Source organism: Danio rerio, chromosome 4, assembly GCF_052040795.2.
Source record: "Danio rerio strain M-AB ecotype USA chromosome 4, GRCz13ab, whole genome shotgun sequence".
In the NCBI taxonomy this organism is placed as follows: Eukaryota; Metazoa; Chordata; class Actinopteri; order Cypriniformes; family Danionidae; genus Danio; species Danio rerio.
Window position 1 is genome coordinate 42,055,639 of NC_141024.2, and position 27,912 is coordinate 42,083,550.

Sequence of the window (27,912 nt, forward strand, 5' to 3'; positions counted from 1 at the left end):
TATTATCAGTAAAAATATCTAACTTAGCAGCTTTAATTTAATCATTTATTTTTTAGTTGTTTTTTTTTTTCATTATATATTTAAAGTAAAATAGCATAAGGGAATATATAGTTATACACAAATCATTGTAAAAAGGGAATTTTAAATTAAATACAGATAACTTAAATATCCTAAATGACTGAAATCAGGGAATCATTAAAACCTTTAGATCGGTGAAAAAGAGTTCACAGATCGTCACCTTAGAATTATAAGTTTCTATTTGCATTCGGAATGATTTTGAGATATTGAGCTTCAAAGTTTTTGCATTCCATATAGCAAACAACATGTGTGTAACAGATCTCTTTCATACTTTAACATGACAGAGACCCTAAGCGTTCTCTAAATGCAAATGATCAAAGTTCTCTTACACTTGCAAAGTGAGGTAAACGCAGATAGAACCTTCTCATTCTGAAAAGTCATTTTCCGCTTGGAATTATAAGGTTCTCTCTACCAGATCATTCATTGAAGCATTACTTATCAAGAAATACAATTAAAAAATATATAAGTTGTTGTTGTAACAATATGTTGATGCTTGAGAAAGTTAAATTTTCGTTTCTATAACATTTATTTCATGTTTTAGGATGAATATTTGTTCTTGTTCAAATTGAGCTTACAAGGCTGGGAAAAATATTTTTTTCCAGTGCAGATGTTAGTTTTATCTAATTAATATGTTAATTTTTTTGACATTTTAGGCTTTATAAGAATTATTGAATTATATTTATTGAATTATATGACTTATGAATTAAATTAAGTATTTGCCATTCAAGGCTTAATATCAAATTTTTAGACTTTAAAAGAAACAGAAGATGACCAATTGAGTTTAATAAACACTAAAAAGTCTTTCACTGACTATATGTAAACAAATAAATATATTTCACATTTAATATATACGTTTTTTTTAATATTCACCTCTTTTTCAACAATACAAAATGTAACATTTCATCTCTATGTCGGCGATGCGGTGCCACAGTGGGTAGCACAATTGCCTTACAGCAAGAAAAATGCTGGTTCAAGCCTCAGCTGGGTCAGTTGCCATTTCTGTATGGAGTTTGCATGTACTGTCCGTTTTGCTGTGGGTTTCCTCCGGGTGCTTCGGTTTCCCCCACAAGTACAAAGACATGCGGTACAGGTGAATTGGGTAAGCTAAAATTGGCCATAGTGTATGTGTGTGATTGAGTGTGTATGGGTGTTTTCCAGTGATGGGTTGCAGTTGGAAGGGCATCTGCTGCGTAAAATATATGCTGGATAAGTTGGTGGTTCATTCCGCTGTAGTGACCCCAAATTAGTAAAGAGACTAAGCTGAAAAGAAAATGAATGAATCTCAATGTCAAAAAATGCTTCTAAATCATTATCTTTTCACACGCCTCAATTTTGTGTGGAGCGTTATTATTAAGCCAACTCTGATTTTATGTGATTTTGTCTTCCTGGTGTTGCCCGCTGTCAATGGAGCAGTCTAGCGAAATGACAAAGAAAACTTATCCTGATTAGTCCTCGTGCATACATTAAAAATGCTGATTGGCTCACAGAAATAACCATATAGAGCCAAGCTAGAGTTCGACTTTGTAGATAAACCTTTTTTGTTTTTTAAATAAGAAGTCTTAAATGTAAACTTATAAAAACACATCACATAATTTAAATAAGTTGTCATTTAACAAGAATATGTCAATAACTAAATTTTGACAAAAAATGTCAGATAGAACCTTATAATTTTAAGGTGACGATAAATAAATATATATATATATATATTAGCGCAAGGTTAAATTGCACAAGCAGATCATCTACGAAATGAGCCGGAACCCACCAAAGCTCCCTGAGGTAAAAAGGGCTTGGGAGGAGATAGTGGCAACTGTGTCCTCGTCTTTTGACATCAAAAGAAGGGCTGTACAATGCCAAAAATTGTACAATGATGTTAGGAGACGGGGAAAAACAAAACTTGCCGCTAATAAAAAAAACAGCAAGTGACCACAGGAGGAGGACCGCCTACAGCCACTTTGGACCTTACACCAGCAGGAGGACATCACTGCCTCTACTCTCAGTGCTGAAGCATTGGGGTGTTTGTTGGTTTAGAGGTGGGCATACAATGTATTGCATGGTTAACAAATCAAAATAAATAAAAATACATTTTTGTACAAAGCATTCAATGTTCTTATGAATAAATTTTATTTAAATATTTTTTTTTTCAGTAATAATCAAAAAGTGAATTAACTACATTTTATGCCGCTCCGCTGGCTGAAGATTCAGCAGCCTGGCCCAGTAGGCGGGAGCAGTATGTATTTAATAAGGGAGGAGAAGAGAACATGGAACAACCATCAAGGTTGAGAGGAGAGACGAGACCCAGAGCTTGACGTAGAAATATCAACCAGGAGAACCACCCATTCCTAGCACTCCAGCAGTTTGAGGAGCTTGAACACTCATTCAAGCCACTTGGAGATGTTGCTGCTGCCATTTGGACGCATCGCCGATAGTGTGGGAAGTCTCACTGAGGCAGGTCAGCGCAAAATACCTGCAACTTCTGAAACACCTCCTTCATACACCAGACCTTCTCTTTCCACCAGATCAGCCACACTGAGTTCTGCTGCTCCTGGACACTCCCTTTGCCCATCCTGCCATGGAGCTTTGTGACTGCAAGGAGGAGGAAGAAGGCCAAACATTTTTGATTGTAGATTGGCCAAACATTTTTGATTGTAGATTGGCCAAACATTTTTGATTGTAGATTGTAATATAAAAGATAATTAGATGCATACACATAAAGAAGCAGCTCTTCTGGCAGCTGATCTCTCCTCGCTATTTGGATTAATTGGCTTCAGCACATGCAATTCAGCTTCACACCTTGTAAAGTCCTGTAAACATTCCTTATTTATGTCCAAGAGACATCCATGACATATGGCAATGTTATGCAACACACAACATGCCACAAAGAATGCTCTGACCTTCTGAGGGCTCTACAGTAATGCTCCCCCTGACTTGTCCAAATCCCTGAAGTGCATTTTTAGTATGCCAAATGCTTACGTGTGTTTTGGATTAATAAACACTTCACTCACTGTTGTAGGCATGATATATGGAGTAATCAGGCATGTTTTTAATGGATATCCATTGTGCCCTAACAGCCACCCAGCCATCAATTGAGCCCTTACAGTTGTCTGTTATTTTGTAAGGGCATTGTGGCTTACACAGAGGCCTTTTTCTGAGAATGCCGGTTTGTTAGCAGATAGTGTTGCCATATAAAGTTGCTGTTTTGCAGTGGCTCGTTGGTCTAGGGCAGGGCTTTTCAATTTGTTTGTCATGGGGGCCGGTTCTTGATGTGATGACACAACTGCATATAAGTGCCCATATGCTGTATTTGTACTCATAAAGACACCCACATTGGCTTTTCCTACATTAAAATGTTAATATATTGTATTTTAAAACAACTGCATTGTCCAATTGACTTTTTTTTTTTTTTTTTTTAACAAATATTCACAATGTTGTATTTCACACAACAAAATCAGTGCATTGCTGAAGTAGGCTTCTACATTCAGACACATTCATATGTTATGTTTTGAGCAGCATAACAATTAGTGATGCAACATTATAGATTTGGTTGTAGGATTATAGTCTGAATAATAGTCATGCTTTCACGGTTATCACGTCTAATGTAAATTAGAACAACAAGCTTTATATTAGGGAAGTAGCTATTTAGATTAACTGTTGTTATCATCTGGGTTCATGCGTACATAATCATTTTAATAATGACTCGTCTAACATATCTTTTTTTTACATTGCACTGAAAGGCATGCACAACTCTCACCGTGAGATGTTTTCTACTGCGTGCGCCCGGACAAAGGCAAGCGCGTTGCTCCACTTGTGCGCGCAAATTGTTTCTGCGGGTTCTCTCCTGTTCAGGCCCAGCTGAGGCGCTTCAGAAATAGCAAACTTGCAAGCGGAAAAGACGTGATCTGGGAATGGCCGCTGCAGCGTGTGTGCGTAGTAGCCTCGTACATACTTGGAACTTTAAACTAGCGCACAGTTGGCAACTTGTCATAATTTTTCTGTGCAACAGAAATGCGGCTTAAAGAAGCCTTTAGGATTAATTAACTGTGACGAATAAAAAGCACAGTTAATAGTGTAATCAGCTAATCTTTGCATCTCTATTATTGATTACAGTGCATTGTACAAAAGGCATTTCCTACAAAATTCAAATGTTTTCGGCTGTCCGCACCACTCACTTATGGTGACTCATGCTCAGTGCAGCCTTTAACTGCAGCTCGCGCTGTAAAGACGCACGTCACTTCATAAGTATAGCGTCCGTTTTTCGAATTAACTAAATTTTTTTTGATGTCTTGGTCACACTATTTGGAAGGTCGAAACAAACTGCCTCGGGGTCCGGCTTCAGTCCACAGGCCGCCAATTGAATAGCCCTGGTCTAGGGGTATGATTCTTGCTTTAGATGAAAGGGCTCACAGGTTCAAATCCCAGACAAGCCCTTGTAAGTGTCTGTTGTTTTGAGGGACATCATGGTGTTCACGGAGGCCTGTTTCAATGCCAGTTTGCAAGCATCAGATATCATCTTGCAAAAGTTCTGATTCCATGGTATAATGGTTAGCACTCGGGACTTTGAATCCAGTGATCTGAGTTCAAATCTTGATGGAACCTTTTCCTTCTTTCCTTGCAGCTTCATATCAGTGAAATGAATGAGACCTGTTTCAATCACACAAATTAGTGAGTGGTTCTGATACTATGCGCTGAGATAGCTATTTGATGCTATCACGATCCTCCTCCACTAATCACTTACATAATGTTATGTGTGGTTTTGCCATGCAGCTTTAATCTGTGAAATGGATAAGATCTATTTACCTCACTGAAGCTACTGGATAAAAACAACAACAATTTATAAGCAAAAAAGGGGCTGCGACTCTTTTTTTGGGCAGTAGAAGTCCCGGGTCCAAGTGAAGCACAAGCCCTGCTTCAACGTTTGAGCTTTTGAAGGTATGTACTGACTCAATCATTAGAGAAAGATTTCTGACCGTCTGCTTCTGATACTATGTGAAGACTTCAGATTTTATTGGCTCGTTGGTCTAGGGGTATAATTCTTGCTTATGGTGCGAGAGGTCCTGGTTTGCAATCCTGGATGAGCCCTTGCAGTTTCTCTGTTTTACAAGGCATTATGTCTTTCATAAAAACGTTTTTCAAAGAATTCCAGTTTGTCAGCAAATAATGTCGGCACACAAAACATTCCTTTGCATAGTGGCTTGGTTGTCGAGGAATATGATTCTCGTTCATGCCGTGAGAAATCCCACATTCAAATTTCAGTTGAGCCCTTACAGTTGTCTGCTGTTTTGTAAGGGCGTTGTGGCTTACACAGAGGCCTTTTTTTCGGAGAATGCCGGTTGGTCAACAAATAGTGTTGCAAAATAAAGTTGCTGTTTTGCAGTGGCTCGTTGGTCTAGGGGTATGAAACTCGCACAAGGTGCGAGAGGTCCCGTTTTCAAATCCTGAACAAATCATTGCAGAAGTCCCAGGTCCAAATGAAGCAAAAGCCCTGCTTCAATGTTTGATAGATAAGGATTTCTGGCCATCTGTTGGTTCTAATGTCTTGAGAAATATTCAAGCTTTTGTGGCTCGTTGGTCTAGGGGTATGATTCTCGCTTCGGGTGCGAGAGGTCCCGGGTTCAAATCCCGGACGAGCCCTTACAGGTTTACTACCTTTAACAGGGCATTATCTCTTTCATAAAAACATCTTTCGAAGAATTCCAGTTTGTCAGCAGATAGTGTCGCCACATAAAACATTCCTTTGCATAGTGGCTTGCTGGTCTAGGAGTATGATTTTTCATTCATGCCATGAGAAATCCCAGATTCAAATTTCAGTTGAACCCTTACAGTTGTCTTTTGTTTTGTATGGGCGTTGTGGCTTACACAGAGGCCTTTTTTCTGAGAATGCAGTTTGTCAGCAGATAGTGTTGCCATGTAAAGTGGCTGTTTTGCAGTAGCTTGTTGGTCTCGGGACTTGATTCTCGCATAAGGTGCGAGAGGTACCGTTTTCAAATCCTGGATGAACCATTGCAGAAGTTCTGGGTCCAAATGAAGCAAAAGCCCTGCTTCAATGTTTGTTAGATAAGGATTTCTGACCATCTGTTGCTTCTGATGTCTTGTGAAAAATTCAAGCTTTTGTGGCTCGTTGGTCTAGGGGTATGATTTTCGCTTAGGGTGTGAGAGGTCCCGGGTTCAAATCCTGGACGAGCCCTTGCAGTTTCTCTGTTGTTTTACAGGGCATTATGGCTTTCTTAAAAAACGTCTTTCAAAGAATTCCAGTTTGTCAGCAGATAATGTCGGCACATAAAACATTCCTTTGCATAGTGGCTTGGTTGTCGAGGAGTATGATTCTCGTTCATGCCGTGAGAAATCCCACATTCAAATTTCGGTTGAGCTCTTACAGTTTTCTGCTGTTTTGTAAGGGCGTTGTGGCTTACACAGAGGTCTTTTTCTGAGAATGCCGGTTGGTCAGCAGATAGTGTTGCCATATAAAGTTGCTGTTTTGCAGTGGCTCGTTGGTCTAGGGGTATGATTCTTGCTTTGGGTGCGAGAGGTCCCGGGTTCAAATCCCGGACGAGCCCTTGCAGGTGTACTACCTTTTACAGGGCATTATCTCTTTCATATAACTGTCTTTCGAAGAATTCCAGTTTGTCAGCAGATAGTGTCGCCACATAAAACATTCCTTTGCATAGTGGCTTGATGTTCTAGGAGTATGATTTTTCGTTCATGCCATGAGAAATCCCAGATTCAGATTTTGGTTGAGCCCTTACAGTTGTGTGCTGTATTGTAAGGTCGTTGTGGCTTACACAGAGGCCTTTTTTCTGAGAATGCCAGTTTGTCAGCAGATAGTGTTGCCATATAAAGTTGCTGTTTTGCAATGGCTCGTTGGTCTAGGGATATGATTCTCGCTTAGGGTGCCCTTGATTCGTTAGAGAAATATTTCTGACTATCTGATGCTTCTGACGCTATGTGAAATTCTCTCAATTTTTTTGCTTGTTGGTCTAGGGGTATGATTCTCGCTTCGGCTGGCAAGGTCCCGGGTTTAAATCCCGGACGAGCCCTTGCAGGTGTCCTGTGTTTTACAGGGCATTATGTCTTTCATAAAAATGTCTTTCGAAGAATTCCAGTTTGTCAGCAGATAGTGTCGCCACATAAAACATTCCTTGCATAGTGGCTTGCTGGTCTAGGAGTATGATTCTCAAGCATGCTGTGAGAAATCCCACGTTCAAATTTAGGTTGAGCCCTTACAGTTGTCTGCTGTTTTGTAAGTGTGTTGTGGCTTACACAGAGGCCTTTTTCAGAGAATGCCGCTTTGTCAGCAGATAGTGTTGCCATGTAAAGTGACTGTTTTGCAGTAGCTCGTTGATCTAGGGGCATGATTCACGCTTAAGACGTCCAAATGAAGCAAAAGCCCTGCTTCAACGCTAAAGCTTTTGAAGGTATGTTCTGACTCAATTGTTAAATAAGGATTTCTGACCTTCTGCTGCTTCTGATGTCTTGTGAAATATTCAAGCTTTTGTGGCTTGTTGGTCTAGGGGTATGATTCTTGCTGAGGGTGTGAGAAGTCCCTGTTTCAAATCCTGGATTAGCCCTTGCAGTTTCTCTGTTGTTTTACAGGGCATTATGGCTTTCATAAAAACGTCTTTCGAAGAAATCCAGTTTGCCATCAGATAGTGTCGGCATATAAAACATTCCTTTGCATAGTGGCTTGGTTGTCTAGGAGTATGATTCTCGTTCATGAAATCACAGGTTCAAATTTCGGTTGAGCCCTTACAGTTGTCTGCTGTTTTGTAAGGGCGTTGTGGCTTACTGAGGCCTTTTTCTGAGAATGCCAGTTTGTCAACATAGTGTTGCCCTGTAAAGTTGCTGTCTAAGTGAACTATCCTTTTAAGCCAGGAGTCACCAAACTTGTTCCTGGAGGGCCGGTGTCCTGCAGATTTTAGCTCCAACCCTAATCAAACACACCTGAACAAGCTAATCAAGGTTTTACAAGGTATACATGAAATACCCAGGCAGTTATCTTGAGGCAAGTTGGAGCTCAACTCAGCAGGGACATTGGCCCTCCAGGACCGAGATTGGTGACCCCTGCTTTAAGCTATAGCATTTAGTTTTAATTTGCATTTAGTAGTAATAATGCAATACAAAATGCTATTACAGTTGTAACAATTTAAATTATAGGCAATAACAACCAATAACATGTCTCAACTAACATGTCTACAATTACAATTAAAACTTGCTTTATCGAATTTTACATTTTAACTGCAAATTCCTAAAGACAATTATTTAACATGAAGTTAGCCGACCAAAACCATCGTTAGCCAACTAAGGTCGCAAGTACCGTAGTTATAAGCATAGTTTGTTGATTTGCCGTTTCCCAAATCCATTGCTCCACCGAACATTCGCAAACTACGTCGCAAACTTAAGCACTCACAACTACAACTCTGGAGCTGTAGAAACATAGTTCCTGGCTGTGTTCTATTCCCAGTTATCCCCCTATGCCATATTCATTTAGAACATTCTAACATTCAAAGTTTAAATTCAAATAAAAAAAACATTAAGATCATCTCCCTTAAGTGTAATTTGCTTTCAAATTATTTTTGCAGTTCAGTTTTAGCAATCGTCATGTTTACAATTGTGCTCCCTTAGCAGTGCACTTTGAAAACACTGATGTCATTTTGAACACAGCCTCAAGCTAAAGCTATAGGTGACATTAATTACAGTTTTTTCCATTTGTTTACACACAATTACTTGTACTACAGACACAATGACTACTACATGTAACTGATGCACCAACACCTGAACCAATTCTGCTAAACTACAAGCACAATTCCTGCTTTACGCTCAAATTGCAGGTTCAAACACACTTTTTTCAAAACACTACACACAATTCTTTGCATTTTGAACAATTTTCATGCAGAAATCTTTTGTTTTCACAAGGAACACACAGTCATTCACAATTGTAAAGTCAGTTCTCCTATTTTGCATACTAACTCATCATATAGGTAAACACCTTTCACAAAGAATTGCAATTTAGAAATCAGAGCTCATCTGGTTCATAACTGGTTTACTGCCCACCCATGTTTTTTAGTTGTTTATCTCCCCCTCCATATTCTCCATTCCTCAAACCTATTGAGGATTTTTTTCTGCCTGGAGATGTAAAGTGTATGACCGAAATCCACACACACCTATACCCCTTCTCCAAGCTTTAGCAGTAAGATCACGGGTAGGGAAGGGATTACTGTAAATGGTGTTCAGCTCTTAAAAGAGCCCCTCATCAACTCGGCTAGCTCAGCGGGTAGAGCATTAGACTCTTAATCTCAAGTTTGAAGGTTTGAGTCCCATGTTGGGCTTTTCTGTTACCTTTCTGTCTCTCTCTCAGCAAACTTTCATTAGGTTTATATAACAGACCTTTTGAGACAAAGTTCAGCGTTTCTACCACTGTAGGTGACTTTTTACTTAGTCTCTGTGGCGCAATCAGTTAGCGCGTTCGGCTGTTTTCTGAAAGGTTGGTGGTTTGGTTCAAGCCCACCCGGGGACGAATTAGGCATTTTGCTGCCTTGCAACTGCTAACACGTGCACTGGGCATAGATCCTGGAAATGAATTATGAAATTGTATAGCTTTGAGGCGTAATGGATAGTGCAACAAATAGAGTTGAACAACCTCTTAGGTTGCCATTTAAAGACTTGCTGTCTTTTTTTAATCTCTTTGTGCAGAAACATCTTGCCCTCTTTTTTGCGCTGTGGCTTAGTTGGTCAAAGCGCCTGTCTAGTAAACAGGAGATCCTGGGTTCAAATCCTTAAGAACGCTGCTCGTTCAAGAGGTCTTTGCACAATGGCATTTTATAGCATGGTGTGTTTTTTTTCATGGTGTGCTTCGATTAAACAATTAGCCCCTTTTATGGCTGTCTGGCGCTGTGGCTTAGTTGGTCAAAGCGCCTGTCTAGTAAACAGGAGATCCTGGGTTCAAATCCCAGCAGTGCCTAATGTACAGGTTCCAGCACTGCTTTTTCTGAAGAGTTACGACTGTTTACGCAGCGGGATGTTTAGCAGTCGGTTTCTTAACAAAACTCAAATCCTTAAGAATGCTGCTCGTTCAAGAGGGCTTTGGACGATGGCTTTATATAGCATAGTGTGGTAATGCCTAACCAACTGGACTTTAATATATCAAGTCCAGACATTTACACATGCAGCGCTACCGTTTTTTTTTTTTCCTTTTTTTTCGATTAAACAATTAGCCCATGTCAACATCATTTGGCACTGTGGCTTAGTTGGTCAAAGTGCCTGTCTAGTAAACAGGAGATCCTGGGTTTGATTTCCAGCAGTGCCTTGTCCGCAGTTGACCATTCTTTCATGGGCCAGAGAGTACCAAAAAGGTCTTTCTGTGCAACAGTGCTTGAGGCAGGAGAGCACTCAAGCTCTGTGGTGCAATGGATAGCGCATTGGACTTCTAGCTGAGGCTGGGGATTTAATCGGGCTGGGCCAATTGCCCAGGAAGTTAAGCAGTGAGGCCGAAATATTGTTGCGTTTCCACTCTTGCGCTAGTAGCTCGCAGCACGTCATGCAAACCCCACCCCCATAACGTCCCCCGAATCGAACGTCACACAACCTACCCACTTTAGCGGGAATCAGGCAGATAAAGCACACCATCACATCCTCACGAAACCATTCAATTGAAGACAACTGAAACAAACAAATGACACGTTACTGTACAACTGTACATTGTATGTCTATACGCACATGCCTGTGTGTTCTCATTTATCATATTCATTTACTCACAGACCGACTGAATTTGAAACTAATTTTCATGTGAAGCAACACGCCCCTTCAGCTGCTCCAGAATGCAGCAGCATGAGTGGTCTTTAATGAATGTAAAAGAGCACATGTCACTCCGCTACTCACCCGTTTGCACTGGCTGCCAGTTGCTGCTTGCATCAAATTCAAAGCTCTGATGTTTGCCTACAAAGCAACCTCTGGCTTTGCTCCCTCTTATCTGCTCTCGCTTCTGCAGATTTATATGCCCTCAAGAAACTTGCGTTCTGTGAATAAACGTTGCCTCGTGGTGTCATCCCAAAGAGAGAAGTAATCACTTTCCCGAACTCTCGCATTCAATCTGCCCAGTTGGTGGAATGAACTCCCTAACTGCAACAGAACGGCAGAGTCACTTGCTGTCTTCAAGAAACGACTTAAAACTCAACTATTTAGTCTCATCTTCACTTCCTAATCTGCAATTGCCTCTAGCAATACCACTAACTGTACTCAAAAAAAAAAAAAAATTCTTACATTACTAATGCTTTCCTTCTTAGATTTTACAGACCTGAAACTTGCCTACCGCACTTATTTATTGTTGCTCTTATAGTTGTGATAATTGCTTCCTTGTCCTTAGCAGATCGCTCATTGTCCTTGTGCAGTTTTTCGTCAATCGTTTTAAGTGCAGCACTATACAACAAACACATACAATAATTTTGTTAATTAATTTTATTAACATTTTGACATAAGTGTTGCTGAAATACTTGATTTGACAAGTTGATAATACACAATACCTGTTCATTTTCCTTGCCTTGCAGTTGTTTTTCTAGGAAGGCCTACAGGGCTTTGATGTCTATAGTGTCATCTTATAGTGGTGTTGGAGACGTGCACACCCGACTGCAACAGGAAAGCCCTGATGTCAGCAAGAGAGTGCTTTGATGTGTTGATGCATCAGTTTTTTTTCATTGCAATAATTGGTTGAAATGATCTGTAATTAAATCTATAGTGGACCTTCAAAGACAACCCAGATGGGACTTGAACCCACAATACCCAACTCCAGAGGCTGATGTCTTATCCACAAGGCCACTCTCATTAACATGAAAGCACAACTTTTCTGCAGCTATTTTCTTGTTTGCATTTCATTATTATCCACCTAACATGAGACCCTTAGTTGAAAGCCACGGGGTACTTGAAGTCAAGATCTCCATTACCAGAGCTTTTCAGAACCTTTGATGTTTGTAAAGTGATTGGATAATTTAAGCAAGATTGGATAAATCTTAATTGAAGTGTGCAGCAAGTCTGAGAATTTGAAGCTAACTATTGACCTCAGATCATCACGTCTAAGGTTTGAGGGGACAAGTGAGGATTTTTTCCACACAATTTATATTTAACCCAACAAACACAACCCAAATGGGACTTAAACCCACAGTTTTCAGCTTCGAACGCTGATGCATTATACATTAGGCCACTGGGCCAATACTAGCATTTGCCATATCTGTTGTACGGTTTAGGAAGTTCTTGTAACTCAGAAAACAGCACTTTAGGATCCCTACACCATATTGCATTCAGACGATCTGGTGTGTACACCTAATGACAAAACAGCTTCTCTGAAGAGTTTTCCATTGTCATGTCTTTTTGACCTAAGAGTATGAACCTAGCTTTTTGAAAGTCACAATGGATTGTGCTGCACAGCCAACTTAAAAGACAACCCAGGTGGGACTCGATCCCACAATCCCCAGCTTTGAAGGCTGGTGCCTTATCCATTAGGCCACTATGCTTTTTCTATACTGCCTGTGAACTGTAACATGAATCCAGGGAGTTGCTGACACACATAACAAAAACTACATGAACAAAAAGTAGATTGGACCGGTTTTACAGAAATTTTTTTTTGACACTGCAGAGTGTTTCTACTGGGCTCATTGGTCTAGGGGTATGATTCTCGCTTTGGGTGTGAGAGGTCTTGGGTTCAAATCCTGAACGAGCCCTACATCTTTCACAGAAAAGCAGTGATGCTTTGGTGTTTCTGTGTTAGTTGTAGCAACTTTAGTTAATGAAGATTTAGTGGATTTCTGATCTAAATTAGTCTAACCTGTACAATAATACAGACAAAAAAGGAGCGGAAATGATTCGGTGGTTAGAATTGTTTATGGATCTTGAACAACGCACCAGCTTAATATGTAAGCATCATCTTTGTGTTTGTACACAGTCTCTTCTCTGTAGGCATCATGCAGGCTTCAAAATGGCCATTTGCGTTAGGTATCTCGTTACTCTTTTAGTCATAACAGGTAGTATGGAATGCCAATGAAGGAAGTTAATGACACGCAAACACATCTCAAGAAGGTTTTCACAGCTACTGTGTTTCATCCACCAAACACTGATCTCAAGTTAAAGGGAGATTTTCAAGAACAACCCAGATGGGACTTGAACCCACAATCCCCTGCTCCGGAGGCTGATGCCTTATCCATTAGGCCACTGGGCCACGTCACCAATCTTCTATCAAGGATCTCTTGTATACCTTCAACAAGATGCTACCGCATGGAAAACTGCACTTTAGGATCTCGATGACAGTTTGCATTCTATCAAATAAGAACTAATGGCCAAACATTTTCTTTCTGCAATCATTCACATTCTTGTCTCATCGGTTCTGGGGTATGGTTCTAGTGTATAGTGTGACTGGTCTTGAGAGTTTCGAATTCCAGTCAAGGCCACTCTCATTAACTAGAAATCACAACCTTTCTGCAGCTATTTTCTTGCTTGCATTTCATCATCATCCACCTAACATGAGACCGTTAGCTGAGAGCCACGGGGTACTTGAAGTCAAGATCTCCATTCCCAGAGCTTAGCGGAACCTTTTAGGTTTGTAACATGACAGTGAGATTCAAGCAAGATTGGATGAATCCTAATTGAAGTGTGCAGCAAGTCTGAGAATTCGAAGCTAACTATTGCCCTCAGATCATCACACCTAAGCTTTGAGTAGACAAGTCAGGATTTTTTCACACAACTTAAATGTAACCTAACAAACACAACCCAAACTGGAGTTGAATCCACAATCCCCAACTTCAAAGAGTGATGCCTTATCCATTAGGCCACTGGGCCAATACTGGCATTTGCCATATCTGTTGTATGACTCCGGAAGTTCTTTTAACCTATAAAACAGCACTTAAGGATCCCTACACCATATTGCATTCAGACGATCTGGTGTGTACACCTAATGACAAAACAGCTTCTCTGAAGAGTTTTCCATTGTCATGTCTTTTTGACCTAAGGGTATGGACCTAGCTTTTGAAGGTCACACTGGATTGTGCTGCACAGCCAACTTAAAAGGAACTGCATCAAAGGCAACCGAGGTGGCACATACTAAAAACAACAAGAACAAAAAGTATTTATAAAAAAGTAAGAATTTTTTTTTGGCACTGCAGGGTCTTTTTTCAGGGCTCTTTGGTCAAGGGGTATGATTCTCGCTTAGGATGCGAGAGGTCCTGAGTTCAATCCCCGGACGAGCCCTATAATTGTCACAGAAAAAGCAGTGGAACTTTGGCATTTCTACATTAATTGTAGCACCTTTTGCTGTGACTTTAGTTAATGAACAATTAGTGTACTTCTAAATTAAATTAGTTTAACATGTACAATTATACAGACAAAACCGTCTGCTACCCTCAGGCAGATGGTTCCGCAGCATCTGGTCACGCACCAGCCGGCTAAAGGAAAGTTTCTTCCCTCAGACTTCCCTCAGGCTGATGAACACTTAATACACAACACACAGACTCTTCCATACCCTCACTGCACACCATCGATATGTAGCATGCACTGACCTTTAGCCAATCAATACTTGAAACAACACTGCCTACAACTATGTGGACACCTATTCATTGTACATATCGCTGTCAATTTCACATTGTCATTTTATTTGTCTGTTATTTGTACTGTCGTTGTATTTGCACTGTCATTTTTTTGCACTATCTGTATTTTTTACTGTTTGTACAGATAATTTTTCATGATTTTTGGTGAATTTTTCATGATTTTTGGTGATTTTTCAAGATTTATTCATGATTTTTCAAAATTTTTTCATCTTTCATGATTTTTCGTGATTTTTCAAGTTTTTTTTTATTTTTCATGATTTTTTCATTTTTCATGATTTTTCGTGATTTTTCATGATTTTTTCATTTTTTTATGATTTTTCAAAAATGTTTCATTTTTCGTGATTTTTCGTTATTTTTTTAAAAATTTCATTTTTCTTGATTTTTTGTGATTTTCATATTTTACGATTTTTCAAAAATTTTCATTTTTTGTGATTTTTTGTGATTTTTCAAAAAATTTTCATTTTTTGTGATTTTTTGCGATTTTTCAAAAATTTTTCATTTTTTGTGATTTTTCAAAAAATTTTCATTTTTTGTGATTTTTCAAAAAATTTTCATTTTTTGTGATTTTTCAAAAAATTTTCATTTTTTGTGATTTTTCAACAATTTTTCATATTTTGCGATTTTTCCAAAAATTTTCCTTTTTTGCGATTTTTCAAAAATTTTTCATTTTTTGTGATTTTTTGCGATTTTTCAAAAATTTTCATATTTTGCGATTTTTCAAAAAAAATTCATTTTTTGTGATTTTTCAAAAATGTTCATTTTTTGTGATTTTTCAAATTTTCATTTTTTGTGATTTTTCAAAAATTGTTCATATTTTGCGATTTTTCAAAAATTTATCATTTTTTGTGATTTTTCAAAAAATTTTCATTTTTTGTGATTTTTCAAAAAATTTTCATTTTTTGTGATTTTTCAAAAAATTTTCATATTTTGTGATTTTTCAAAAAATTTTCATATTTTGCGATTTTTCAAAAAATTTTCATTTTTTGTGATTTTTCAAAAAATTTTCATTTTTTGTGATTTTTAAAAAATTTTCATATTTTGCGATTTTTCAAAAAAACTTCATTTTTTGTGATTTTTTGCGATTTTTCAAAAAATTTTCATTTTTTGTGATTTTTCAAAAATTTTTCATTTTTTGTGATTTTTCCAAAATTTTTCATATTTTGCGATTTTTCCAAAAATTTGCATTTTTTTGTGATTTTTCAAAAATTTTCATTTTTTGCGATTTTTCAAAAAGTTTTCATGTTTTGTGATTTTTTGTGATTTTTCAAAAAATTTTCATTTTTTGTGATTTTTCAAAAAATTTTCATTTTTTGTGATTTTTCAACAATTTTTCATATTTTGCGATTTTTCCAAAAATTTTCCTTTTTTGCGATTTTTCAAAAATTTTTCATTTTTTGTGATTTTTTGCGATTTTTCAAAAATTTTCATATTTTGCGATTTTTCAAAAAAAATTCATTTTTTGTGATTTTTCAAAAATTTTCATTTTTTGCGTTTTTTCAAAACATTTTCATATTTTGCGATTTTTCAAAACATTTTCATGTTTTGCGATTTTTCAAAAAATTTTCATATTTTGCGATTTTTCAAAAAATTATCATATTTTGCGATTTTTCAAAAAATTTCATATTTTGCGATTTTTCAAAAAATTATCATATTTTGCGATTTTTCAAAAATATTTCATGTTTTGCGATTTTTCAAAAAATTTCATATTTTGCGATTTTTCAGAAAATTTCCATGTTTTGCGATTTTTCAAAAAATTTTCATATTTTGCGATTTTTCAAAAAATTTTCTTTTGCGATTTTTCAAAAATTGTTCATATTTTGCGATTTTTCAAAAATTTTTCATATTTTGCGATTTTTCCAAAAATTTTCATGTTTTGCGATTTTTCCAAAAATTTTCATATTTTGCAATTTTTCAAAACATTTTCATTTTTTGTGATTTTAGTGATTTTTCAACAAATTTTTATATTTTGCGATTTTTCAAAACATTTTCATGTTTTGTGATTTTTCAAAACATTTTCATGTTTTGCTATTTTTCCAAAAATGTTCATGTTTTGCGATATTTCAAAAAATTTTCATATTTTGCGATTTTTCAAAAAATTTTAATTTTTTGTGATTTTTCCAAAAATTTTCATATTTTGCGATTTTTCCAAAAATTTTCATATTTTTGCAATTTTTAAAAAAAATTTCATTTTTTATGATTTTTCAAAAAATTATAATTTTTTGCGATTTTTCAAAAATTGTTCATATTTTGCGATTTTTCAAAAATGTTTCATTTTTTGTGATTTTTCACAAAATTTTCATATTTTGCGATTTTTCAAAAAAATTTCATGTTTTGCGATTTTTCAAAAAATTTTCATATTTTGCGATTTTTCAAAAAAATTTCATATTTTGCGATTTTCCAAAACATTTTCTTTTTTTATGATTTTTGCGATTTTTAAAAAAATTTTCATGTTTTGCGATTTTTCAAAAATTTTTCATTTTTTGTGATTTTTCACAAAATGTTCATATTTTGCGATTTTTCAAAAAAATTTCATGTTTTGCGATTTTTCACAAAATGTTCATATTTTGCGATTTTTCAAAAAAATTTCATGTTTTGCGATTTTTCAAAAAATTTTCATATTGCGATTTTTCAAAAAATTTTCATATTTTGCGATTTTTCAAAACAATTTTTTTATGATTTTTGCGATTTTTAAAAAAATTTTCATGTTTTGCGATTTTTCAAAAAATTTTCTTTTGCGATTTTTCAAAAAATTCATTTTTTGCGATTTTTCAAAAATTGTTCATATTTTGCGATTTTTCCAAAAATTTTCATGTTTTGCGATTTTTCCAAAAATTTTCATATTTTGCAATTTTTCAAAAAATTTTCATTTTTTGTGATTTTAGTGATTTTTCAACAAATTTTTATATTTTGCGATTTTTCAAAACATTTTCATGTTTTGTGATTTTTCAAAACATTTTCATGTTTTGCTATTTTTCCAAAAATGTTCATGTTTTGCGATATTTCAAAAAATTTTCATATTTTGCGATTTTTCAAAAAATTTTAATTTTTTGTGATTTTTCCAAAAATTTTCATATTTTGCGATTTTTCCAAAAATTTTCATATTTTGCAATTTTTAAAAAAAATTTCATTTTTTATGATTTTTCAAAAAATTATAATTTTTTGCGATTTTTCAAAAATTGTTCATATTTTGCGATTTTTCAAAAATGTTTCATTTTTTGTGATTTTTCACAAAATTTTCATATTTTGCGATTTTTCAAAAAAATTTCATGTTTTGCGATTTTTCAAAAAATTTTCATATTTTGCGATTTTTCAAAAAAATTTCATATTTTGCGATTTTCCAAAACATTTTCTTTTTTTATGATTTTTGCGATTTTTAAAAAAATTTTCATGTTTTGCGATTTTTCAAAAAATTTTCATTTTTTGTGATATTTGCGATTTTTCAAAAAATTTTCATTTTTTGTGATTTTTCCAAAAATTTTCATATTTTGCGATTTTTCAAAAAATTTTCATTTTTTGTGATTTTTCAAAAAATTTTCATATTTTGCGATTTTTCCAAAAATTTTCATTTTTTGCGATTTTTCAAAAAATTTTCATTTTTTGTGATTTTTTGCGATTTTTCAAAAAATTCATATTTTGCGATTTTTCAAAAAATTTTCATGTTTTGCGATTTTTCAAAAAAATTTCATATTTTGCGATTTTTCCAAAAATTTTCATTTTTTGCGATTTTTCAAAAAATTTTCATTTTTTGTGATTTTTCAAAAAATTTTCATATTTTGCGATTTTTCCAAAAATTTTCATTTTTTGTGATTTTTCAAAAAATTTTCATATTTTGCGATTTTTCCAAAAATTTTCATTTTTTGCGATTTTTCAAAAAATTTTCATTTTTTGTGATTTTTCAAAAAATTTTCATATTTTGCGATTTTTCCAAAAATTTTCATTTTTTGTGATTTTTCAAAAAATTTTCATTTTTTGTGATTTTTCAAAAAATTTTCATATTTTGCGATTTTTCCAAAAATTTTCATTTTTTGCGATTTTTCAAAAATTTTCATTTTTTGCGTTTTTTCAAAACATTTTCATATTTTGCGATTTTTCAAAAAATTTTCATGTTTTGCGATTTTTCAAAAAATTTTCATATTTTGCGATTTTTCAAAAAATTTTCATTTTTTGTGATTTTTTGCGATTTTTCAAAAAATTTTCATTTTTTGTGATTTTTCAAAAATTTTTCATTTTTTGTGATTTTTCAAAAAATTCATATTTTGCTATTTTTCAAAAAATTTTCATGTTTTGCGATTTTTCTAAAAATTTCATATTTTGCGATTTTTCAAAAAAAATTCATTTTTTGTGATTTTTCAAAAATTTTCATTTTTTGCGTTTTTTCAAAAAATTTTCATATTTTGCGATTTTTAAAAAAATTTTCATGTTTTGCGATTTTTCAAAAAATTTTCATATTTTGCGATTTTTCAAAAAAAAATTCATTTTTTGTGATTTTTCAAAAATTTTCATTTTTTGCGTTTTTTCAAAACATTTTCATATTTTGCGATTTTTCAAAAAATTTTCATATTTTGTGATTTTTCAAAAAATGTTCATTTTTTGCGATTTTTCAAAAATTTTTCATATTTTGCGATTTTTCCAAAAATTTTCATTTTTATGTGATTTTTCCAAAAATTTTCATTTTTTGTGATTTTTTGCGATTTTTCAAAAAATTTACTTTTTGTGATTTTTCAAAAAGTTTTAATATTTTGCGATTTTTCAAAAAATTTTCATTTTTTGCGATTTTTCAAAAATTGTTTATATTTTGCGATTTTTCAAAAAATTTCCATGTTTTGCGATTTTCAAAAAATTTTCATGTTTTGCGATTTTTCCAAAAATTTTCCTATTTTGCAATTTTTTTTAAAAAATTCCTTTTTTATGATTTTTCAAAAAATTATCATTTTTTGCGATTTTTCAAATATTGTTCATATTTTGCGATTTTTCAAAAATTTTTCATTTTTTGTGATTTTTCACAAAATGTTCATATTTTGCGATTTTTCAAAAAAATTTCATGTTTTGCGATTTTTCACAAAATGTTCATATTTTGCGATTTTTCAAAAAAATTTCATGTTTTGCGATTTTTCAAAAAATTTTCATATTGCGATTTTTCAAAAAATTTTCATATTTTGCGATTTTTCAAAACAATTTTTTTATGATTTTTGCGATTTTTAAAAAAATTTTCATGTTTTTCGATTTTTCTAAAAATTTTCATTTTTTGTGATTTTTTGCGATTTTTCAAAAAATTTTCATTTTTTGTGATTTTTCAAAAAATTTCCATTTTTTGTGATTTTTCCAAAATTTTTCATATTTTGCGATTTTTCCAAAAATTTTCATTTTTGTGATTTTTCAAAAAATTTTCATTTTTTGTGATTTTTTGTGATTTTTCAAAAAATTCATTTTTTGTGATTTTTCAAAACATTTTCATATTTTGCGATTTTAAAAAAAATTTTCATGTTTTGCGATTTTTCAAAAAATTTTCATATTTTGCGATTTTTCAAAAAAAAATTCATTTTTTGTGATTTTTCAAAAATTTTCATTTTTTGCGTTTTTTCAAAACATTTTCATATTTTGCGATTTTTCAAAAAATTTTCATATTTTGTGATTTTTCAAAAAATGTTCATTTTTTGCGATTTTTCAAAAATTTTTCATATTTTGCGATTTTTCCAAAAATTTTCATTTTTATGTGATTTTTCCAAAAATTTTCATTTTTTGTGATTTTTTGCGATTTTTCAAAAAATTTACTTTTTGTGATTTTTCAAAAAGTTTTAATATTTTGCGATTTTTCAAAAAATTTTCATTTTTTGCGATTTTTCAAAAATTGTTTATATTTTGCGATTTTTCAAAAAATTTCCATGTTTTGCGATTTTCAAAAAATTTTCATGTTTTGCGATTTTTCCAAAAATTTTCCTATTTTGCAATTTTTTTTAAAAAATTCCTTTTTTATGATTTTTCAAAAAATTATCATTTTTTGCGATTTTTCAAATATTGTTCATATTTTGCGATTTTTCAAAAATTTTTCATTTTTTGTGATTTTTCACAAAATGTTCATATTTTGCGATTTTTCAAAAAATTTTCATGTTTTGCGATTTTTCACAAAATGTTCATATTTTGCGATTTTTCAAAAAAATTTCATGTTTTGCGATTTTTAAAAAAATTTTCATATTGCGATTTTTCAAAAAATTTTCATATTTTGCGATTTTTCAAAACAATTTTTATATGATTTTTGCGATTTTTAAAAAAATTTTCATGTTTTGCAATTTTTCTAAAAATTTTCATTTTTTGTGATTTTTTGCGATTTTTCAAAAAATTTTGTTTTGCGATTTTTAAAAAAATTTTCATGTTTTTCGATTTTTCTAAAAATTTTCATTTTTTGTGATTTTTTGCGATTTTTCAAAAAATTTTCATTTTTTGCGATTTTTCAAAACTTTTTTTTATGATTTTTGCGATTTTTTAAAAAATTTTCATGTTTTGCGATTTTTCTAAAAATTTTCATTTTTTGTGATTTTTTGCGATTTTTCAAAAAATTTTGTTTTGCGATTTTAAAAAAAAATTTCATGTTTTTCGATTTTTCTAAAAATTTTCATTTTTTGTGATTTTTTGCGATTTTTCAAAAAATTTTCATATTTTGCGATTTTTCCAAAAATTTTCATTTTTGCGATTTTTCAAAAAATTTTGTTTTGCGATTTTAAAAAAAAATTTCATGTTTTTCGATTTTTCTAAAAATTTTCATTTTTTGTGATTTTTTGTGATTTTTCCAAAATTTTTCATATTTTGCGATTTTTCCAAAAATTTTCATTTTTGTGATTTTTCAAAAAATTTTCATTTTTTGTGATTTTTTGCGATTTTTCAAAAAATTCATTTTTTGTGATTTTTCAAAAAATTTTCATATTTTGCGATTTTTCAAAACATTTTCATGTTTTGCAATTTTTCAAAAAATTATCATATTTTGCGATTTTTCAAAAAATTTTCATGTTTTGTGATTTTTCAAAAAAGTTTAATTTTTTGTGATTTTTTGTGATTTTTCAAAAAATTTTCATTTTTTGTGATTTTTCAAAAAATTTAAATTTTTTGCGATTTTTCAAAAATTGTTCATATTTTGCGATTTTTCAAAACATTTTCATGTTTTGCGATTTTTCAAAAAATTTTCATGTTTTGCGATTTTTCAAAAAATTATCATTTTTTGCGATTTTTCAATAACTGTTCATATTTTGCAATTTTTCAAAAAATTTTCATTTTTTGTGATTTTTCCAAAAAATTTCATATTTTGCAATTTTTCAAAAAATAATCATTTTTTGTGATTTTTTGCGATTTTTCAAAAAAATTTCATATTTTGCGATTTTTCAAAACATTTTCATGTTTTGCAATTTTTAAAAAAATTATCATATTTTGCGATTTTTCAAAAAATTTTCATGTTTTGTGATTTTTCAAAAATTTTTCATTTTTTGTGATTTTTCAAAAAAATTTAATTTTTTGCGATTTTTCAAAAATTGTTCATATTTTGCGATTTTTTAAAACATTTTCATGTTTTGCGATTTTTCAAAAAATTTTCATGTTTTGCGTTTTTTAAAAAATTTTTCATTTTTTGCGATTTTTCAAAAAATTATCATTTTTTGCGATTTTTCAAAAATTTTCATATTTTGCGATTTTTCAAATTTTTCATTTTTTGTGATTTTTCAAAAAATTTTCATATTTTGCGATATTTCAAAAAATTTTCATTTTTTGTGATTTTTCAAAAAATTTTCATTTTTTGTGATTTTTTGCGATTTTTCAAAAAAATTTCATGTTTTGTGATTTTTTGCGATTTTTCAAAAAATGTTCATTTTATGTGATTTTTCCAAAAAATTTCATTTTTGTGATTTTTCAAAAAAATTTCATATTTTGCGATTTTTCAAAAAATTTTCATGTTTTGTGATTTTTCAAAAAATTTTCATATTTTGCGATTTTTCAAAAAAATTTCATGTTTTGCGATTTTTCAAAAAATTTTCATATTTTGCGATTTTTCAAAAAAATTTCATGTTTTGCGATTTTTCAAAAAATTTTCATATTTTGCGATTTTTCAAAACATTTTTCATGTTTTGTGATTTTTCAAAAAATTTTCTTTTGTGATTTTTAGTGATTTTTCAAAAAATTCATAATTTGTGATTTTTAGTGATTTTTCAAAAAATTCATAATTTGTGATTTTTTGCGAATTTTCAAAAAATCTTCTTTTGTGATTTTTAGTGATTTTTCAAAAAATTCATTTTTTGTGATTTTTTGCGATTTTGTAAAAAAAATTTCATTTTTGTGATTTTTCAAAAAAATTTCATTTTTTGTGATTTTTCAAAAAATTTTCATTTTTTGTGATTTTTCAAAACATTTTCATATTTAGCGATTTTTCAAAAAATTTTCATTTTTTGCGATTTTTCAAAAATTGTTCACATTTTGCGATTTTTCAAAAAAATTTCATTTTTTGTGATTTTTTGCGATTTTTCAAAAAATTCATTTTTTGTGATTTTTCAAAAAAATTGCATTTTTTGTGATTTTTCAAAAATTTTCATATTTTGCGATTTTTCAAAAAATTTTCATGTTTTGTGATTTTTCAAAAAATTTTCATATTTTGCGATTTTTCAAAAAAATTTCATGTTTTGCGATTTTTCAAAAAATTTTCATATTTTGCGATTTTTCAAAACATTTTCATGTTTTGTGATTTTTCAAAAAATTTTCATATTTTTGCGATTTTTCAAAAAATTTTCATTTTTTGTGATTTTTCAAAAAATTTTCATTTTTTGTGATTTTTAAAACATTTTCATATTTTGCGATTTTTCAAAAAAAATTCATTTTTTGTGATTTTTTGCGATTTTTCAAAAAATTTTCATTTTTTGTGAATTTTCAAAAATTTTTCATTTTTTGTGATTTTTCCAAAATTTTTCATATTTTGCGATTTTTCCAAAAATTTTCATTTTTTTGTGATTTTTCAAAAATTTTCATTTTTTGCGATTTTTCAAAAAGTTTTCATGTTTCGTGATTTTTTGTGATTTTTCAAAAAATTTTCATTTTTTGTGATTTTTCAAAAATTTTTCATTTTTTGTGATTTTTCCAAAATTTTTCATATTTTGCGATTTTTCAAAAAATTTTCATTTTTTTGTGATTTTTCAAAAATTTTCATTTTTTGCGATTTTTCAAAAAGTTTTCATGTTTTGTGATTTTTTGTGATTTTTCAAAAAATTTTCATTTTTTGTGATTTTTCAAAAAATTTTCATTTTTTGTGATTTTTCAAAAATTGTTCACATTTTGCGATTTTTCAAAAAAATTTCATTTTTTGTGATTTTTTGCGATTTTTCAAAAAAATTTCATGTTTTGCGATTTTTCAAAAAATTTTCATATTTTGCGATTTTTCAAAACATTTTCAAGTTTTGTGATTTTTCAAAAAATTTTCATATTTTGCGATTTTTCAAAAAATTTTCATTTTTTGTGATTTTTCAAAAAATTTTCATTTTTTGTGATTTTTAAAAAATTTTCATATTTTGCGATTTTTCAAAAAAATTTCATTTTTTGTGATTTTTTGCGATTTTTCAAAAAATTTTCATTTTTTGTGATTTTTCAAAAATTTTTCATTTTTTGTGATTTTTCCAAAATTTTTCATATTTTGCGATTTTTCAAAACATTTTCATGTTTTGTGATTTTTCAAAAAATTTTCTTTTGTGATTTTTAGTGATTTTTCAAAAAATTCATAATTTGTGATTTTTTGCGAATTTTCAAAAAATTTTCTTTTGTGATTTTTAGTGATTTTTCAAAAAAATCATTTTTTGTGATTTTTTGCGATTTTGTAAAAAAATTTCATTTTTTGTGATTTTTCAAAAATTTTTCATTTTTTTGCGATTTTTCAAAAAAAATTTCACTTTTGTGATTTTTCTAAAAATTTTCATTTATTGTGATTTTTCAAACAATTTTCATATTTAGCGATTTTTCAAAAAAATTTCATTTTTTGTGATTTTTTGCGATTTTTCAAAAAAATTTCTTTTGTGATTTTTAGTGATTTTTCAAATACTTCATTATTTGTGATTTTTGCCATTTTATAAAAAATTTTCATTTTTTGCGATTTTTCAAAAAAATGTTCATTTTTTGCGATTTTTCAAAAAATTTTCAGTTTTTGCGATATTTCAAAAAATTTTATTTTTTTGTGATTTTTTGCGATTTTTCAAAAAAATTCGATTTTTTGTTATTTTTTTAAAAAAATTCTTTTTTTGTGATTATTCAAAAAAATTTAATTTTTTGTGAATTTTCAAAAATTTTAATTTTTTTGAATTGTTTATTATTTTTTATTTTTCGTGATTTTTTGTGCTTTTTCAAGATTTTATCATTTTTCGTGATTTTTCTTGATCTTTCAAGATTTCATTTTTCGTTATTTTTCGATGTTTTTTCATTTCTCGAGATTTTTCGTGACACTGAAGCGGTTCCAGCAGTACATTCTCAGCAAAGATATAGGCTTTATTTTATTTTTTTAAATTACTTTATTAAAAATATATATCATGCTGGCAACATTTCATGCAAACTACAACTTGTAACTCACAGAAACCCCCAAAGGACAGGCCTCTTCCTGCAGTGGCAGCCAGCTCCAGCTCATCGGGTTCTAGAGGTGACGGTGGATGCGCAGATGATGCGCTACTTGTGAAAAACCCTCAATGCTTTTGAAGCACAAGGTGCACAGCAAATTCATTGGTGTTCAATTTTTAAGTGTTGTGGTAATTCAGAGTGAAGTGATAAAATTCTAGAGTTATATAAAGTGTCATACACTAAAGCTCCAACAGATCTTTATGACACACAGACATCAAGAATCAGGATATGAACCTCAACCATGGTTGCTAAAAAGAAAAAAGCTGCATATTTCATGCTGGGTGCCAGCATAGTACAAAGCTCCCAGCATGCATTGCATCATAAATAAATTATGCAGCTTTATGTTGTTACAATCTCTTTCTTTTTATTTTGTGTTGTGTTTGGGAGGTAATATTTCAGTAGTTTTTTTAATTGATTTTTATTTTTTTTTGTTTGTCACCATTATTGAGATTCAAAGACTAATTGTTGATGTCTGTGTGTTTTTAAGTGCTGCCATAGATCAAACATTCACATTGTAAATCATGCTTTTAAAGTCATTAATTGTTAAAGCTTTAGTGGTTTCATTTATGTATTTTATTTATTTCACACACATGACTAATATGACACTGAATTAGAAAACAAGCAGGAGAAGATGGCTTTGATATCATAGGTAATCTCTTCAGACTGACTCTTACATTTTCTTTTGAATTTTCATGCTACATGTAAGAATAGTGTGATTAGCACTAATAATTATAGCATCCAAATTAAAAAAAAAAAAAATTTATAGCAAGAAGTTGAAGAGCCCTACTAAAGCAGACTCTGTCCTCCATCATGGTGACTTCAAATGAACAACAGAAATTTCATAAAGAGCTTTTGTTCACATGACAGAATTAAAGCCAAAGCTCAGTAATAAGTGAAGCTCCATGATGAGTTGTTTAATGTGATGAGTTGTTTTAAAGATGTTGAAAATAAAAATAAATTTTATTGTGTAATTTGTTTATTTTTTTTATTCATTATTATTTTATTTAAAGTTTTATTCTCAGTTGATTTCATCTTTGGTTTTGGCTACTGCTGCCAGTATTTTGATATACATTTTTCATATATTTTACACAATAAGAGTTTGCAAATTAACACTCTCTGAGTGGTAATTTTTTAACACTTTCAAAAGTGTTATTTTAACACTTTTTATAGTGGTTCCCATATAAACACTGAGGGAGTGTTAATTTGAACTCTAAGGTAGTTAAATCTACAATCTAAAATTTGCAGTGTGTATAACCCTTTATTATTGTCTTTAATTGTTTATGTACCATAGCATAACCAATTAAACACAACATCAAAACACTGTGCTGATGAGATTGTCTTCTTGCTGCTTTGACACTGACTTTTGCCTATCTTGTGTTTTTTTTTTTTTTTTTTGTCCTTCTTTAGCAGTTGAGGACAAAGGCGGTCTGCCGAAGAAACCACTCAGCTCCTCTGAAAGACAAGGTATATCACATAATAAATGTCACTTATTAACATTTATTTATACTGTTGCAGCATGAAGTACAGTTGAGGGCGCTCCTGTGAAATATTTATTCAAGGTAATGGAGCAAGGACATTTTCACAGTACTTACGATAGTATATTATCTTCTGAAGAAAGTTTTATTTGTTTTATTATTTATGTTTTTCTATTGGCTACAGAACAAACAGCGTCAAGCTAGTTAAGCCTTTACTTTCTCAATCTGAATATGGTAGCACTTCAATATAATAGTCCTTTAGTTAATCAATTTACTAACACTAAGTGTCGCCAATCTTGTGCCGCATTTATTAATTACAGTTCAACATTAATGCATTATTAAAATCCAAAGTTGTGCTTGTTGACATTATTTAATGCACAGTGCATTAATGAACTAACGTTATTTAACTTAAACATTAAATCGTTAACAAAGATGAATGAATACTGTAATTAATGTATTAAACTTCTAAGTCATGTCAGTAAATGCATTAACTAATATTAACTAATGGACTATTACTCTAAAGTTCTACCTTAAAGGGTGACACTTTACAATAAGTTTGTATTACTTAATGTCAAAGCATTTACTACCATAAACAAGCAATGAACAATACACTTAATACAGTATTTGTTCGTGTTAAAGTCATCCATGCCAACTCACAGTCCATCAACTAAGCATTAAATATTATTTTAATAAAGCATTAGTACATGTTGAACTATGATTAAAAATGTTGTACAAGCATTGTTCATAATTAGTTCATGTTAGTAAATACATTATCTAATGAAACCTTATTGTAAAGTGTGACCCAATATTATATACTGTCATCATGGCAAAGATAAATTATAAGAAATTAGTTATTAGAACTATTATGTTTAGAAATGTGCCTGAACAAGTCCTCTCTCCATTACACATAAATTGTGAAAAATAAACTCAAATTTAACAGGGGGGCTTATAATTCCGGCTTCAACTGTGTGCGTTAATAAATAAAAGTCGTCACACAAAGACACTGTGTTCTGATAAACACAACTGTGCTCATTTAGGAGCCGGGGAAGCAAAGAGAAGAAAACGTTCCAGTGAAGATCTGTCACAGAAGCCCCACTCAGACTCTCCACTGTCTGCTGTAAGTTCATCGTTTGTACATCACAATTAGGTGGTGTATATAC

At 31.3% G+C, this 27,912-nt stretch overlaps 2 protein-coding genes, 1 long non-coding RNA gene and 3 other non-coding genes across 6 annotated transcripts in view; 5 read left to right on the plus strand and 1 right to left on the minus strand.

Moving 5' to 3' along the window:
* The window catches only part of LOC148680790 (uncharacterized), a 796,717-nt gene that overhangs the window by 428,919 nt on the left and 339,886 nt on the right, over positions 1–27,912 (plus strand). The window lies entirely within an intron of this gene.
* LOC148680812 (uncharacterized) overlaps positions 1–27,912 on the minus strand; it is a 451,921-nt gene that overhangs the window by 282,521 nt on the left and 141,488 nt on the right. The window lies entirely within an intron of this gene.
* Positions 1–27,912, plus strand: part of LOC148680839 (uncharacterized) — a 785,675-nt gene that overhangs the window by 40,478 nt on the left and 717,285 nt on the right. The window lies entirely within an intron of this gene.
* On the plus strand, positions 5,635–5,706 carry trnap-cgg (transfer RNA proline (anticodon CGG)). Its single transcript has one exon. It is a non-coding gene; the product is annotated as a tRNA-Pro (tRNA).
* Positions 6,558–6,629, plus strand: trnap-ugg (transfer RNA proline (anticodon UGG)). The gene has a single exon. It is a non-coding gene; the product is annotated as a tRNA-Pro (tRNA).
* trnat-agu (transfer RNA threonine (anticodon AGU)) lies at positions 9,957–10,030 on the plus strand. The gene has a single exon. It is a non-coding gene; the product is annotated as a tRNA-Thr (tRNA).